The sequence below is a fragment of the Macaca nemestrina genome, chromosome 13 (genome assembly GCF_043159975.1).
Source record: "Macaca nemestrina isolate mMacNem1 chromosome 13, mMacNem.hap1, whole genome shotgun sequence".
Taxonomy (NCBI): Eukaryota; Metazoa; Chordata; class Mammalia; order Primates; family Cercopithecidae; genus Macaca; species Macaca nemestrina.
Genome location: NC_092137.1, coordinates 57,848,329 through 57,864,439, shown reverse-complemented (window position 1 = coordinate 57,864,439; position 16,111 = coordinate 57,848,329).

The following is a 16,111-nucleotide window of genomic DNA, read 5'->3' as shown; positions in this document are numbered from 1 at the left end:
CATGGCCTCTTTCTTGCTGTCATGTAAGACGTGCTTTGCTCTTCCTTTACCTTCCACCATGATTGTGAGGCCTCTCCAGCCAGGTGGAACTGTGAGTCCATTAAACCTCTTTCCTTTATGAATTACCCAGTTTTAGGTATGTCTTTATAAGCAGCATGAGAATGAACTGATACACCAATGAAACCCTAGTGCTTTAGGTAGTGATGTGTTAGTAAATGTTTAACAACCCACTCTCTGGGGGTAGAAGAGTCCTGATTTGTAGCATTTACTGATTTCCATGGTGTAAATGCTCCTACCATGGGTAACTTTAAGATACAAAAGTTCAACAAGGAGTTCACAAAATTCCTGAAAATTTAACAGTAAGGCTGTGTAACCCTCTTTGAGCTTGCTCCAGCACACTCCTTGATCTCAGCTACCCCTCTGCCCTAGTTTCATTCCATCTCCCACCTTGATTATCCCATTTCAAGCTTCTTGTTTCTCTCCTCTTACTCTTTAGTCTAATTTTTCTTACAATTCTCTACTTTTTTATATTAGAATATAAACTGTGTGGAGGCAGGGATTATATCCCAGAATCTGGAAGGGTATCCAGAGCTATGAGCCAAAGATGTGTCTTCACATATGCTTAGCAAGGATAGAGCACTGTTATGCATCAGTTTTTGTAGTCACACATGTCACTCAGAAAATTCCAATACAATATTAGTGAATAGGGGAGATTAATTTTTCACAAACTTTCTTTTTTGCAGAATAGGTCCTGTATTGTTATTCTAAAGAATGAATACCTTTGAAATGTTTCCAACTTCTAACTGAGCTTAATTTGTTACAAATGAATGAGAGAGAGAAATGAAAAGAAGGCATACTTGCTGATTAATCAAATTAAAGGAGAAGCATATATTTTAACTTTGTCTTAAGGTAGCTTATCATCTTAGCGAGCAGATTAATAGCTTTTCATGTCATTAGGTTATTTTGGCTATGGTGGCCCTAAAATATTGATAAAAGAAAAAGACTGGCCTCATAACCATGAATTGCCCATACAAGTATAAATGTGCAGTTAGAGAATGTCCTTCAGCAATGTACTTGTTTTAAACTTATCTAAATATATTTAAGTCACTAGGGAGTAAGGGCACATGTATTGCCTGTCAGAGAGCAGAGACAAAAGAGATAAAGACAGAAAGCAGATGGAAGAGAAATAATTTCATCTTACTGCCTTTGGAAGCAGTTTTTACATAGACAGACTTCTATTTATGGATTACGAGTTTAACCCTTTAGAAATAATGCAATTTCTTTAAGGGGTAAAGGTGTTACCAATTTTTAGATTCAACTGAATATGAAATGCTCAGTGGTTTATGACTAAAAAAAATCATCTCATCTTTTCTTATCTCGGAATGTAAGAACCATTAGTAATTAGTTCCAGAAATGAACAAAAATGATGCAAAGCAGATATTAGGATAAACAATATATTCAAACATTTCTGTCTTTCCTTGTACATGCTGGTTGCTTTGTGATCCATACAGATCACCCAATAAGATACCTAGGCTGAGATGTGGAGTCTATCTTTTCTTCACGATATCTTCAGTGCTGAGCCTTGAAAATGAGGGTTGTATTTTCATGTGCAAAATGGGAGGTTGTAATGTCATTGCCTAATGTTTACAAAAAGCTAAAAAGGAAAAACTGATTTTATCTGAATAGATATATTCAGATACATTCTTCTCTCTCTCTGTCCCTTTTTTTTTTTGAGTTGGAGTCTTACTCTGTTGCCCAGGCTGGAGTGCAGTGGTGCAATCTCAGCTTCTGGGCTCACTGCAATCTCTGCCTCCTGGGTTCAAGCAATTCTCCCTCCTCAGCCTTCCAAGTAGCTGGGACTACAGGCATGTGCCACCAAACCCAGCTAATTTTTGTATTTTTAGTAGAGATGAGATTTCACCATGTTGGCCAGGCTGATCTTGAACTCCTGACCTCAAGTGCTCCTCCTGCCTCAGCCTCTCAAAGTGCTGGGATTACAGGTATGAGCCACCATGCTTGGCCATATTCTTCTCTATATTGTATATTTCAAAATAGCTAAAAGAGATTTTAAAAGTTCTAACCACAATAAATGATAAATATTTGAGGTGATGGATATGCTAATTATTCTGATTTAATCTTTCCACAATGTACACATGTATCAAAATGTTACTCTATACCCCACAAATATATAAAATTATTGTCAATTTAAAATAAAATAAATCTTACCAAAAGCTGTATCTGCTTTTTGATTTATCTGCTTTCTGTTGATGTTCTGGGAGGGTATACAACATATGGGTAAATGGCTACTATTCATGCCATCCTACCAATAAAACAAAGGGACAGTATCTTATGTGTCCCTAGGCTAGAGACAACTAATATTTCCCCTCCTTCTTTCTTCTTTTGCTCTTGTAGTCTAAACTGTCTGTCATCCTGCTAAGAGTGTATTCAAAGAGAATGTTTCTCTTTCATCTCTTTGCTTTGTGCATTATAAGCAAAAGAGTTGGGGATTAGCTTCCAAGAAAACAGGTTTTTCACCCTCAGACACACTGTTGTTTATAATTTCTATGTCACAACGTCCTACGTAGCTTCTTACGGCAGCCACCTGGGAGTTTATTTCCAGGTGAACTTGGCTACATCCAAACTGATTAAACCCTCAAGCAGGGCCCACATTGCATCTGATTTCCATCTGATACTGAACAAACAGCTTAGGAGAGAATTATAGAAAGACAGAGGCTCCATAGCCTAGAAGTGATCCTTTGACTCTTCTGAATATTCACATAATCTCTTCCCCGAGATGCCTGTTTTCTAGAAGGCCTACTATTGGTCTGGTTGGAATCACTAGCACCGGAATGATCAATACTGCCTTGACTCTTCCAGTGGTCCCTGTGGGACATTTCTTGGTCTTCTATCACTCCCCTAGATAGGGAAAATATGTCTTACCTGTTCCCCATAGTTTATTTTTCTAGCTTGTACTGATTTGAGAGTCACTTAGTTTACCTTGCCTCTTTGTTCCCCGTGATAACTGGTTTCTAAAAATAAAGGCACCTGGTGGAATGCACTTTATTTTTTTATCTAACTGATTTAAATCAGTCAGCAATTTGCCTAGCAATTTGTTATGTTAGCATCTCAGCTCATATTTTAGTCATTTGGGTTGCTATAACAAGCAACAGAAATGTATTACACACAGTTCTGGAGTCTGGGAAGTCCAAGATCAAAGAGTCAGCAGATTCAGTATCTAGAGAGGGCTCTCTCTCTGCATCAAAAATGATGCCTTTACCTATGTCCTCACCGAGTGAAAGGGACAAAAGTCCCATGTTGATATTGCAGTATATCTCATTTATCAGTAAACCATTTTTCCCTATCTCAGTCTATTTTTGAGACCCCTAATAAATATCTATGTTCTCTCAGAAATATATGAAACTCAAATTTATATAAAACAAAAGTAATAGATATGCCTTAACCCTTAATTGGTTATCGACCAATTCCTGGCTCAAATGATCAGTTTTACTGACTTTTTCAGATTTGTTCCAATGACTCCTGACTCCCATGTAAAAATGTGAGGGTGGAAACTATTATAAAGTATCTTAAATAAATACCTATACATAATATTTTAAATGTTAAAAGAGTAAAATATCATTAGAATATAATACTCAGTGCTGGCAATCGTATAATGAAACAGATAAATCTATACCTGGATGGTGACAGTGAAAATTAATACAAATCCTTATAAAGATATTTAACAATGTGTATCTTATTTTGTAAACATTTAATTGTTCCACCTAACAAGGAAATAGCACTTGGTTGCCTAGTTTATGTACAAGTACTGTTAACAGTTTTGTTTAAAATAGCAAAAACTAGAAACAAGTAACAGGTTAGATACAAAAGCTGTAGTACTTTAGCACAATGATATATAGCCAATTAAAACAAAATGTTACAAAAATGTTAATGATGAGGGAGATATGTTTTATGAACATAAGATATGACTCAGTATAAATACATAATCTATATTCATCTTGGTCACCCTGACCCTCAAAAATCCAGTTGAACTTAACCTAAGCCTTGTGTCTATGGTCCTGTGGGAGTCCCGAAGCCAGATAGCATGTTTGTCATCTTTGAGTCTACACCTTACTTCTTCATGCTCGTTTTCACCCTTTTGCTTTGCATCACCTGGACTCAAATCTCAGTGCCTTCACTAGTTTCCACAAGAAACCCATTCACAGAAAATAGTTGTGTTTTCTAAAAGTTTGTGTTGAAGACTCAGGTGGGCAGGGGTGGAGGCAATGGCTGTATTACTGGATGTGAAAATTATAGAGAGGGTTACAAATTGTAATATGATGCTCTGCGATCTCCTGGCTCCACTGTCACCTTCTCTTCCTTCTTCCTTTCCTTTCTGTCCCTCACCCATCACTTTAAAAAAAAGAAAAGAAGGTGGGGCACGGTGACTCACGCCTATAATCCCAGCACATTGGGAGGCCGAGGCAGGCGGATCACGAGGTCAGGAGATTGAGACCATCCTGGCTAACATGGTGAAACCCCATCTCTACTAAAAAATACAAAAAATTAGCCGGGTATGGTGGTAGGCGCCTGTAGTCCCAGCTACTCAGGAGGCTGAGGCAGGAGAATGTCGTGAACCTGGGAGGCAGAGCTAGCAGTGAGCTGAGATTGCACCACTGCACTCCAGCCTGGGCGACAGAGCAAGACTGCATCTCAAAATAAAATAAATAAAAATAAATAAATAAATAAAAAGAAAAGCAAACCTTTCTTGGTCCCATGAAGGGTTGATCTAGCCATACTCAAGCCTTTTTATCCCAATCAGATTGCATAAGGACTTTCTTCTCAATAAGTATAGTCTGTTCATGACATCTTTTCAGATTTAAACATTTTTCTCCATTAAATTGCTTATCATTCAATCCCTATTTAGTCCAAACAACAGATATGTTCCTCTATGTTTACCTCTTTAGCTGCCTGTCCCTCCTTTCAAGAAACACTTCATGCTCTCATTTGTTAGCATATTTGTATTTGATCTAACATCCTGGGCAAATGTTCCTTTCCTCTTTCACTGTTTCGTTTTGTATTCACTTCTTCTAGAAGGATATTCTTTGTAAAGAATAAAACTGCTCTTTGATTCAGGTTATAGAGGTTGTTATAAACCCATGTGAGCATCTCCAAAATATTTTACAATTCCTTTTGTCAGAGCAAAATAAGCTATCTGTATATAAATAAAATAGAGGCACAGCAAAAGAAACTACTATCAGAGTGAACAGGCAACCTACAGAATGGGAGAAAATTTTTGCAGTCTACTCATCTGACAAAGGACTAATATCCAGAACCTACAAAGAACTCAAGCAAATTTACAAGAAAAAAACAACCCCATCAAAAAGTGGGCAAAGGATATGAACAGACACTTCTCAAAAGAAGACATTCATACAGCCAACAGACACATGAAAAAATGCTCATCATCACTCGCCATCAGAGAAATGCAAATCAAAACCACAATGAGATACCATCTCATACCAGTTAGTATGGCAATCATTAAAAAATCAGGAAACAACAGGTGCTGGAGAGGATGTGGAGAAATAGGAACACTTTTACACTGTTGGTGGACTGTAAACTAGTTCAACCATTATGGAAAACAGTATGGCGATTCCTCAAGAATCTAGAACTAGAAATACCATTTGACCCAGCCATCCCATTACTGGGTATATACCCAAAGGATTATAAATCATGCTGCTATAAAGACACATGTACATGTATGTTTATTGCAGCACTATTCACAATACCAAAGACTTGGAATCAACCCAAATGTCCATCAGTGACAGACTGGATTAAGAAAATGTGGCCCATATACACCATGGAATACTATGCAGCCATAAAAAAGGATGAGTTCGTGTCCTTTGTAGGGATATGGATGCAGCTGGAAACCATCATTCTCAGCAAACTATCGCAAGAACAGAAAACCAAACACCGCATGTTCTCACTCGTAGGTGGGAATGGAACAATGAGATCACTTGGACACAGGAAGGGGAACATCACATACCAGGGCCTATTGCGGGGAGGGGAGAGGGGGGAGGGATAGCATTAGGAGATATGCCTAATGTAAATGACGAGTTAATGGGTGCAGCACACCAACATGGCACATGTATATATATGTAACCTGCACGTTGTGCACATGTACCCTAGAACTTAAAGTATAATAATAATAATAATACTATAAGGAAACACATTAAAATTAGTAACAGTGGCTATTGGTGATTAATATAATCATTAATTTTTTTTATGTTTTATTATATGCTCCATATTACATGTATATACACAAACATATATTATCTGTTTACTTTCAGTTACAAAGAATACAGCTCAACTAACTACATAAGATATAGCATATTTTATTATAGGGTCATACATATACTGTTAAGTTATATTCTGATGGTTATTTAGAGTAACTGCATATTTTTTTTTAAATTCAGAAGTATGCTTACCCAGAAATAAGTATTCTCTTGAAACATAAGAACCTTCAATAAGCATAAGGAATAAAAAACTTAAGCTACAAACACCTTGGCACATTCCAAGATAGAATGCAAATAGCAAATGTTCCAAGGTAATTTTCACATTCTCAAGTAAATGTATTATTTTTCTTGATCTTTCTCTTTCTGTAGCTGAATATCTTATGGACTTATGCTAAGCTTTCAACTGCTCTGCTCCAATGCCATAATGTTTGCAAGTCTCTTCCAAGCCAAACCACCTATATTATGCTGTATCACAGCACACTACGTGTCTTTAAATATCTATTTCATTTATTACAAAATTTGACATATCTGTCTTAAAGCATATCTGACTTTAAATTGAGCAGTTTAAAGTCACTCAATATGGGGCTGTCACTTAGTATTAGACCAAGGAAAAGGCTGTATGCTAGCATGTAAGGACCTTAAAAAACAATTTTCATCTGTTGCTAAGAAAACAAAAGTTGGCTTTCATGTTGTGAATTTTAATGAAAAAAATTATGTGGACTTTGCTTCACAAAGATATTTATGGAACTGGAGAATTCATTTCTACTTTTTCCTACATGCTGTCATTTGTTAACACTCCATATCAATCTAAAAAGAATTTTGTAATGTATAGAAATGCTAAAACAAACAAACAAAAATAAACAAACAAAAAACAAGCCTGAATACGTTAGTTTAACTTTTTACTTGCAATAGAAAAAAGGTTATGTGGTAGGAGAATATAGTTAGATGTATCTTGTTTAAATTTTACATTTACAACATTGTTTTGTGACAGTGGTCAGAAATGATTAAAAAGGTTTGTCTAAATTTTTCTATAGGCATTTTGACTATCATATTGATAACTAGAAGAATGCTATTAAAAACTGAAAAATGTCTTTCTCTTTGATTATCCCATATTAATTTCTACCAATTATTCTCCATTCACAAAGCCAAAAGGAAAAAAAATGACATTTATTTGTTATGACCACTACACAGTTCACACTGCTTGAAACATTCCCCTCACTGAACTTTTTAAAGAAAACCTCCTTATCTTTCAAGACCTAACTCAAATCCATTAGTTTCAGGATATCTGCTCCACCTGCAGGTGATGTCCTGAATTGTATCTATTACTTTTTTCAAGCCCATTTCATGTGTGTGTGTACATGTGTTTTCATTTAAAAAAAAAACACTTTTAATGTTTTCAAAGATGGGAAATTAAGCCTTATATTTCTTTGGAACTCCTGCAATACACTTAAAAAGGGAATGAGTATTTAAAATCCTTAATCATTGATTCAACATGAGTTCAGTACCATCAGAACAAATGATGGCTGCCAACAACCAGTATATCCTTACCATATGAACAAGTTAAATAGCTTGCTATAAGGTACTTATACACATGTAATTTTGGAGTAAGAAAATAATAATTAAACAAGGAACAAAGTAGTAAATAATTTCACTAGTGTGTGTCATTAGACTATAATTTAATAAAACTTTATGCCTAATAAAATTAGAAAGTCATAAAGCAAATGACCACTGTTTATATCTTCTATAACAAAAGAAGACATTGTCAAGTTCCATATTACTAGAAGACAGACCATCTCCATACAATATTTTGAAAACTGAGCTGGCATTCCCGTTATTAGCATAAATCAGAGGCAGATCAATATGTATATATTTGATTGTTAACAACAACAAACAAGAAATATTAATTGTACGTCCAATTTGTGTCAGGGGCAGTGAGTGCTAAGGGTTAGGAGGGATATGTGATGTGGAATCTATGATTACAAATCTCCACAATTCCTTTCATGCCATTTGAAGCAAGGCAGCCCAAAAGAAAAGCTAGAACCAAGAGATACTACACTTGAGTAATAAATAACCCTATGAGCCGCTTTATTAGGAAACCAAATGGTAGTACTATTTGTTTTTGGTATCTTTTGCTTTTCATTATTTTTCATATAAAAGTTGAACTTACGCTGTTGGTTTTTTTTTTTCCTCTCTTCTCTCTTTTTTACTTTGCAGCAGAGACAATTTATGGATTCAATAATTTCTCACATTCTACTTGAAAAATGTTTCTTTATCCAAAGGTTAACTCCTTTAGGAGTACAAACCTCTAAATTTTCTCTGTTGCTGTATTAGTCGGTACAACTAGATTCACTAGACTCATAAATCTATCAATTTTCTAGTCTATAACTGTGTAATCCCTGAAATCTCATAGATATAAATGGAATTGCTAATTTTCAATAAATCTACAGAAACAGGTAATAGTGTCATGGACCCCCAGTTCCAATCATTTTAGCTATAATAAATGATACCACAGGGGACTCACTTTGGGTCATAAAATTTACTGATCAGGATACAGATTTTAACCCCCAAAGTATTTTACAACTTTCCCTTCTTTGCTACTTTAAAGTATGGATTCTAAGAATGATTTCTCACTTAAAACTGGTTATAGATAGGAAAAAGAGAAAAATAAATTTAGTTTTTGAATTTAGTATCCACTATTGTAAAAAGACAGCATCTAAGTAACGTTCTTGAAGTTTTTTCAAATATAGTATGTGTATAGGTAACTTAAAACTTACACATATTGAAAAATAGGAGATTGCTATTTATATTCTTATATACAAAAATGCACCACAACAGAAATGTACTTTTCTAATGAATGATAAGCTTATCGTTTTAAAACCAGCTCCTTAACCATACAATTAAATATTTTAATTTATTTGAATATGCAAATATTTTAATTTACTTAAATAATTACAAAATATTTTCCTACTGTTCTTTAAAAGTGAAGTAATATACTTTTCACTTGATGTTTTTATACTTTCGTTGTAAGACTTACCAGTATGTCTAAAACTCCATAATAACTCCATAATAACTTAGATATATTTTACCAATATGTTATTAGACAGTAATATGGTAAAATATGTCTAAACATGTCCATTTTACCAATATGTCTAAAACTCCATAATAACTACCACAGTAACTCCATAATAACTTAAAAATGAATTAAAGATTTTTTTAGATGTATCTCCAAGGATTTTTTCAGCTCTGCAACTATGTGTTGCACATAGTTATATTAACAATATTATAAACAATATTACTAAGAAATCACATTTCAAATAGCGTAAGGAATTGGTAAAAAATAAAATGTTCAAGGGTACTCTAAAAGTAACATTTCAACAAAAAATAATTGTGAAAGATAAAAGTTGAATTTCATCCTAAATGAATGTTTTTCCTCTGTAGTATTGAAATCTTTAAAGTCTTTGAGTTTCAAAGGATAAACTTTGGGATTTCGTGGGTTAAACTCAAAGTGAGTGCGTGACAGAAGGGGTGGATTAGCTATATTCTTCGCTGTATTTTTATAACTAAAGCTAGTATGATTAGGGAAGTTGCAATGCTAAATCAGTATTTTCTCATTTGTCTACCAGAAAGCAGTCTTACCAGAAATGCACATACATACGATTTTTGATTTGGTTCCAGTGGTAATGTGTCAAGTACCAGGCAATAAAATGCAGATCTAGTAACATTTCTTCTTTTGTGGATAGCTCATGGTAACATTCAGACAGCTTCTCTAGCTTTTTTAATGCACATTTCCCTTTTTTCTATGGGACAAATTGAGTTGCTAGTAGATGTTAACTAAATAAGTCATATAAAAGAAGTGCAATATATAATTACTTCGAAATAGGTCTTACATGTGTGTTTCTAATATAAATAAGCAATATGGGAAAGTTAGGATTATCTGAAACAATTGGAATTATCTAAGAGAATTCTTTTTAAAAGCAACTATTTATTTATTTATTTTCCTAAAAAGTTCTGGTAATCTTGACAAAAAGATTGATTTTACTGGTCAGGTCAGTACCCTTATTAAAATTAAACACTCTGTCATACAACAGAAACTTTGCTGAGATACAAGATGGATCACAACATGTTGAGAAATATGTGAATATGCTTTTATGCCCCCATAAATATTTATTAACAGCACACGTTTGATAAATATATTCTGAAGAGTAACTCAAATATGTCATATTTAAAGCATTTCAGAGAGGTATATGACTTCTGATTATCTCATTGAAAGTAGGATTGAAATTTCTAGGGTCAAAATCATTACTGCTGTTCCTGACTTTGCCACTAATGACTGGGCTCTAGCTATTATAATTTAGCAGACTAAGTAATATCCTGTTGACCTTTGGAGAAATAAAACATTATTCACTAGTTCTGGTACTGATAGTATTTTTAGATACAGAATTGTCTTTTTCATTTAGCTGTGCCATATGTGTGAATATCACTGCCTAAATCTTTCATGTGCATGAATTAGCCATTTGTTTATTGTTAAGTCACTTATCTATTTATGTATTCCTATAACTTTGTTCCATAAGTCATTTCAACAGCATATAGGGAATATGGTTTGAATTCTTTCTTGGAACTTGGTAAAATAATTCCACCAAGCTTTTGGGAAGGTCCTGCCAAACGATGCAGTGGAGAAGAGAACAATTTTAGCCATGCACATGTTTTGTTGCAATGATGCCAAATGCCCATTGGCAAGTTAGACATCTGGATATTTGAATTAAAATTTCCTTTCTCCACAGATTTTTGTTACATGGGCAGACATTGTGTCAATGAAAAGCTTTTGCCTGTTTGTTTGATGTCTTGAAACATATGAATACATATATGTGAGGCCAAATTGATAGACATCTGATTTAAAAGAGTATTCTTGAATTGACCCCTTTTAAAAATGATAAAAAAATTTCCTCCAAAATCATAAAATGCATTCAACTGGCTGAACCAACATAAAAAGAATTCATTCTAAAGGACCTAATTCTCAGGTTTCTTTTTTTCAGACAGGTTATTTTCTTTGAAATATCATTTTAATTCATGGATTAGTGACAAAAAGAATGTATTACATGAAAAGACAGTCTGGTAATTATAGGTTTCCCAGCAGACTGAAACAGTGTATCACATTGTACACATAAAAACAGGAAAATGCTTGAGATATTATCATTTTATATTGAGAAACAGTTTAATTATTTAGAGTATGGTTTTATTTTTTCATATGCAGCCAATCATATTCTATTATTAAAAACTGTTGCCATGGTTTCTAGCTTGGAAAATTATATTTATTGTGTTATGGCAACATATTGGAGGTTTTGCTTTCACATTAAAAAAAGATTGAATAAAATTAGTTTTTCCAATAAATTAAATTGTGCTACACAAATGTATTTATAATTAGGACTCATTAAAAATATCCGGTATTGGTCCACTTTGCATTTTGAAAATTCTCAAGTTAGAACAAGAATCAGCCTCTTTTTCTTCATATTTCTTCAAATTAGCTCTGTTTCATCTCTTTCTTTTTGAAGTGTTTAGGGTTAATCCAAAAACACCTCGCAGGTGAGATTGCAATGTCTGAAGGGACAGAGGAGACTTGGCCATGCTTCTGCTCAGAATAGAGGAAGAAAAGTCTAAAAGAGAGAAGTGGATTCTGGGATGCTTGATCTATTTAATAAGTCAGGGAACTTTAAATTTCTTCAACATTTGTTTTCTATGGATGATTAGGCCTTATTGCTTTCCCATGCACCATCTCTTTGCCTCTTCTTTCAAACAAATTTATAATAATATATTATTTCGTTTTACTTATTACCTAGTTCACATTTGATCCTCAGATCCACTTTGTGAAGCACATTTTATGTACCCATTTCAGAACCTGGGAAAGAACCTCTAAGAATGGCTGAAGCAATTTGCCCACCTGTCAGTGACTGGCAGCACCAGTGGAGCTATGTAAATCTCGGTACCTCAGAGCTAAAGTTAGACCATAGGATTGATTTAGAGAGGAGGCAAAGAACTTACCGTTTTTGAGCATTTACTACATGCTAGGCACTATGCCAAATGTTTAACAATATATTGGCTCATTTGGTCTACAAAATAATATATAAATTGACATGATCTTCATTTTACTGAATAAAAAAAGACAGAGTCTCAAAGAGGTTAATGTTATTTTTGGAAATTAATAACAGATAAAACTTTATTTTATTTATTATTATTATTATTATTATTATTGTTATACTTTAAGTTCTAGGGTACATGTGCCTTTATAAGCATTGACTGCATGCCATATACCATGGTAATATGGATTGATTCATTTACTCTTTCTAATGACTTTAAAAATGAATAAGTATTCATTTTTCTATTTTTTAGATAAAAATGCCAAGATTTAAAATTGTTAAGTAATTTTCCCAAACTCAAATAGAAGAACTTGATTATGTCAAATCAACACTATTTTTTTTTTACTAAAAACATCAAAAATAGAAAAGTCAGTATGAAATCACTTACCTTCACAGGGAATGTGAGGAAAGAAGAGACTGGCTGCTAGGTACAACCAGAATGCAGCTATCTAGACCTCTCATTGCATTTTCTTCTCTTTCCAATGATACAGCTAGCCTTGAGTAACTTGATTCCCCATGATACCTTGCCAGGCACAAAGTGTTTCCTACTTCACTTTCTGAATTATGTCTGTGTTGTTCTAAGACTTGTGCTAAAGTCCTGAAGCCATTTCCCAGCCTGATGGTTGCTAGTCAGGCATATCTCTTAGCAATATATCTCTGCTATTGCTTTTCAGTATCTCAAATGAAGAGTAAGTAGAGATACTGAAAGACTCAGATCAGGCAATGTACTATTAAAATGCATTTTAGGAGAATATTTGTGGGAAAGGAAGTAATACTTCTGAATTACCTATGATTTTGAATTGTCTTTGGAAATATTACTCATAAATTATTAGTGTATCCATTTTCCCTGTACCTCAATGTCTCAACAAATCAAGAGTAAGTTGAAAATTTTTGTTTCAATTTTATTTAGGTCTGCTCTGATCTTGGTTATTTATTTTCTTCTGCAGAGTTTGGATTTGGTTTGTTCTTATTTCTCTAGTTCCTTGAGGTAAGACTTCATATGTCTATTTGTGCTCTTTCAGACTTTTTGATGTAGGCGTGTAAGGCTATGAACTTTCTTCTTAGCACTGCCTTTGCTGTATCCCAGAGGTTTTGATAGGTTATACCACTATTATCGTTCAGTTCAAATAATTTTTAAATTTTCATCTTGATTTCATTGTTGACCCAGTGGTCATTCAGGAGTAGGTTTTTAATTTCCATGTACTTGAATGCTTTGAAGGCTCCTTTTGGAGTTGATTTCCAATTTTATGCCACTGTGGTCTGAGAGAGTACTTGACATAATTTCAGTTTTCTTAAATTTATTGAGACTTGTTTTGTTGCCTATCATCTGGTCTGTCTTGGAGAAAGTCCCATCTGCTGATGAAGAGAGTGTATATTCTGCAGTTGTTGGGTAGAATGCTCTGGAAATATCTGTTAAGTTCATTTGTTCTAGGGTATAGTTTAAATACATTTTTTCTTTGTTGACTTTCTGTCTTGGACCTGTTTAGTGCTGTCAGTGGAGTATTGAAGTCCCCCACTATTAACGTGTTGCTGTGTATCTCATTTCTTAGGTCTAGTAGTAATTGTTATATAAATTTGGGAACTCCAGTATTAGGTGTATATATATTTGTAGTAGTATGATATTTTTCTATTGGACAAGACCTTTGATCATTATATAGTGTCCCTCTTTGTCTTTTTAAACTGCTGTTGCTTTAAAGTTTGTTTTGTCTGATATAAGAATAGCTATATTTCTCTTTAAATATCAATGTGTTTAAATATGTATAATTTATGTACATGATTTAAAAATATGTATATTTCCTAGCACACAAATATACTACTTGGCAAGCAAGTCATGGGTTTTTACAAATATTAAAATATAATACTTGAAATGCAAATGCATTATGTTGAAGTCATGAACAAAAAGACAACCTTGACTATTATTCACTGAATAACTGAATGAACTACATTAAAATATTAAAACATAACAGGCATACAATAACAAGAAAATAGACATAAGAAAACTCATTAATCTAGCAACATTTTTAAAATTTCATTTTCATTACTAGGAAAGAGAAATAATACAATATAGTCTTTACAACTTACTGTACTATCCACAGAAGTATGTTTTCTAGCTATACCAACTCTGCTTGATGAGTTCAAGAGAGTAAAAGACAATTAGAGCCTGAAATCTGTGTAAAGAGGATAAGAGAAGATGAAAATAGTTGTATATAATGAAAGCACCAAAAACCACAAAGATGCTGTTGAGCTCAACAGTGAAAATATGAGTTTCTGTCACATCTATGGTTCCTCAATTTAAAAAAGCATTTTCCCTGCAGTGATGTGTTTTGGGTATCCATTGGGTTACATTTTGCAATGTTTTATCTTGATTTGGCTTATCTCAGGAGCCAGTTATTCATGGCTCAGCTGCATTGGGCTCCCATGTTAGAAGCCAAGTGCTGTCTCAAAAAGTGGTGTGAAATATAGCCTTAAAGAGTGACTCTGAAATTAAGACTGTCTTCTCATTTTGAAAATTGCTGATTCCCATATTCTCAGCAGCAAAGAACTATGATTTATAAAGTGGTTAGAAACATGCCGTGTCACACAACCTACTATTTGCAAAGTTTATTTACATAGACCTTGGTTGATTTGAGTTGTGGATTTTCTTTGTTGAATTCATAATTTTGTGTCAATGGGAAAAAAAGTTTGAAGAGTTTGGTAACCAAAAAGAAAGTCCTAGATCTCAGAAAATAATTTAAATTCCTTTGAGTCACATGAGGTTTAAATTTCAAGTTAAAGTATTCAAGTTTAATGCTAAAAATATAATTTTTAGTGCCTATCTTTTATCCTTCAGGAGGAAATTATTTAAGCATGGATATGGGAAGACATTGTTGTTAAGGAAATGCACAGAGCATTTCAGCACTGAATTATAGATAGAGCTATTCAAATTGTCAAAGAAAAATGCTCCTTTCAATTATGCACCTTCACTGTATTCTACTTCTATGTTTGATAATATTTTACACATTGAGTTTTACTTTTTCAACAGTTATTATGTTTCCTTGATCCTTTTCTCAGTATGATGCCTGACTGAGTCTCAAAGATAATATCTTGCAGATAGAAATATTTCTCTCATTGATTTCAAATAAACTCCCAATGTGAAATTGATACCCCAAATTTTAGATAAAGAAGGAAGAACCTGTACTACATAGCATATACAAAAAGAATTGGCACTGGTGTATGACTTTATTAAAAAGCAGGAAAGTCAATGAATGAGACGTCTCCTTTGGTACATCTGCAAGCAAGACTTTATTTTCATTGGAGCAAGCATGTTAAAAATTGGGAAGAAGAAAACATGCCTATGCCACTTGTGAATTTTAGCTACTATTTTTTTCTGAAATTTTACAAAATTTCAGAAATTTTACAAAATTTCACAAAAATAAAGTGAATTGAAAACCTTAAACTCAGTATAATGGTTAATGGTACATGTGAGGAAAAGACAGCTTGAAAATGTGGCATGAAATAAACAGATCATCACTTAGAAACATAACATTCACTAACCCTAGAGACACAATTGAAGTTCATACCAAGTACAAGGCCTGGGAATTTGGCCAAGAAAATTATCTCATGGGGCCTAGAGCTTGATTTGTATTTCACATAATATGAAGTGGCATTCATTGCCTTGTAATTGATATGCAGATAAGAAGAAATTATTTATGG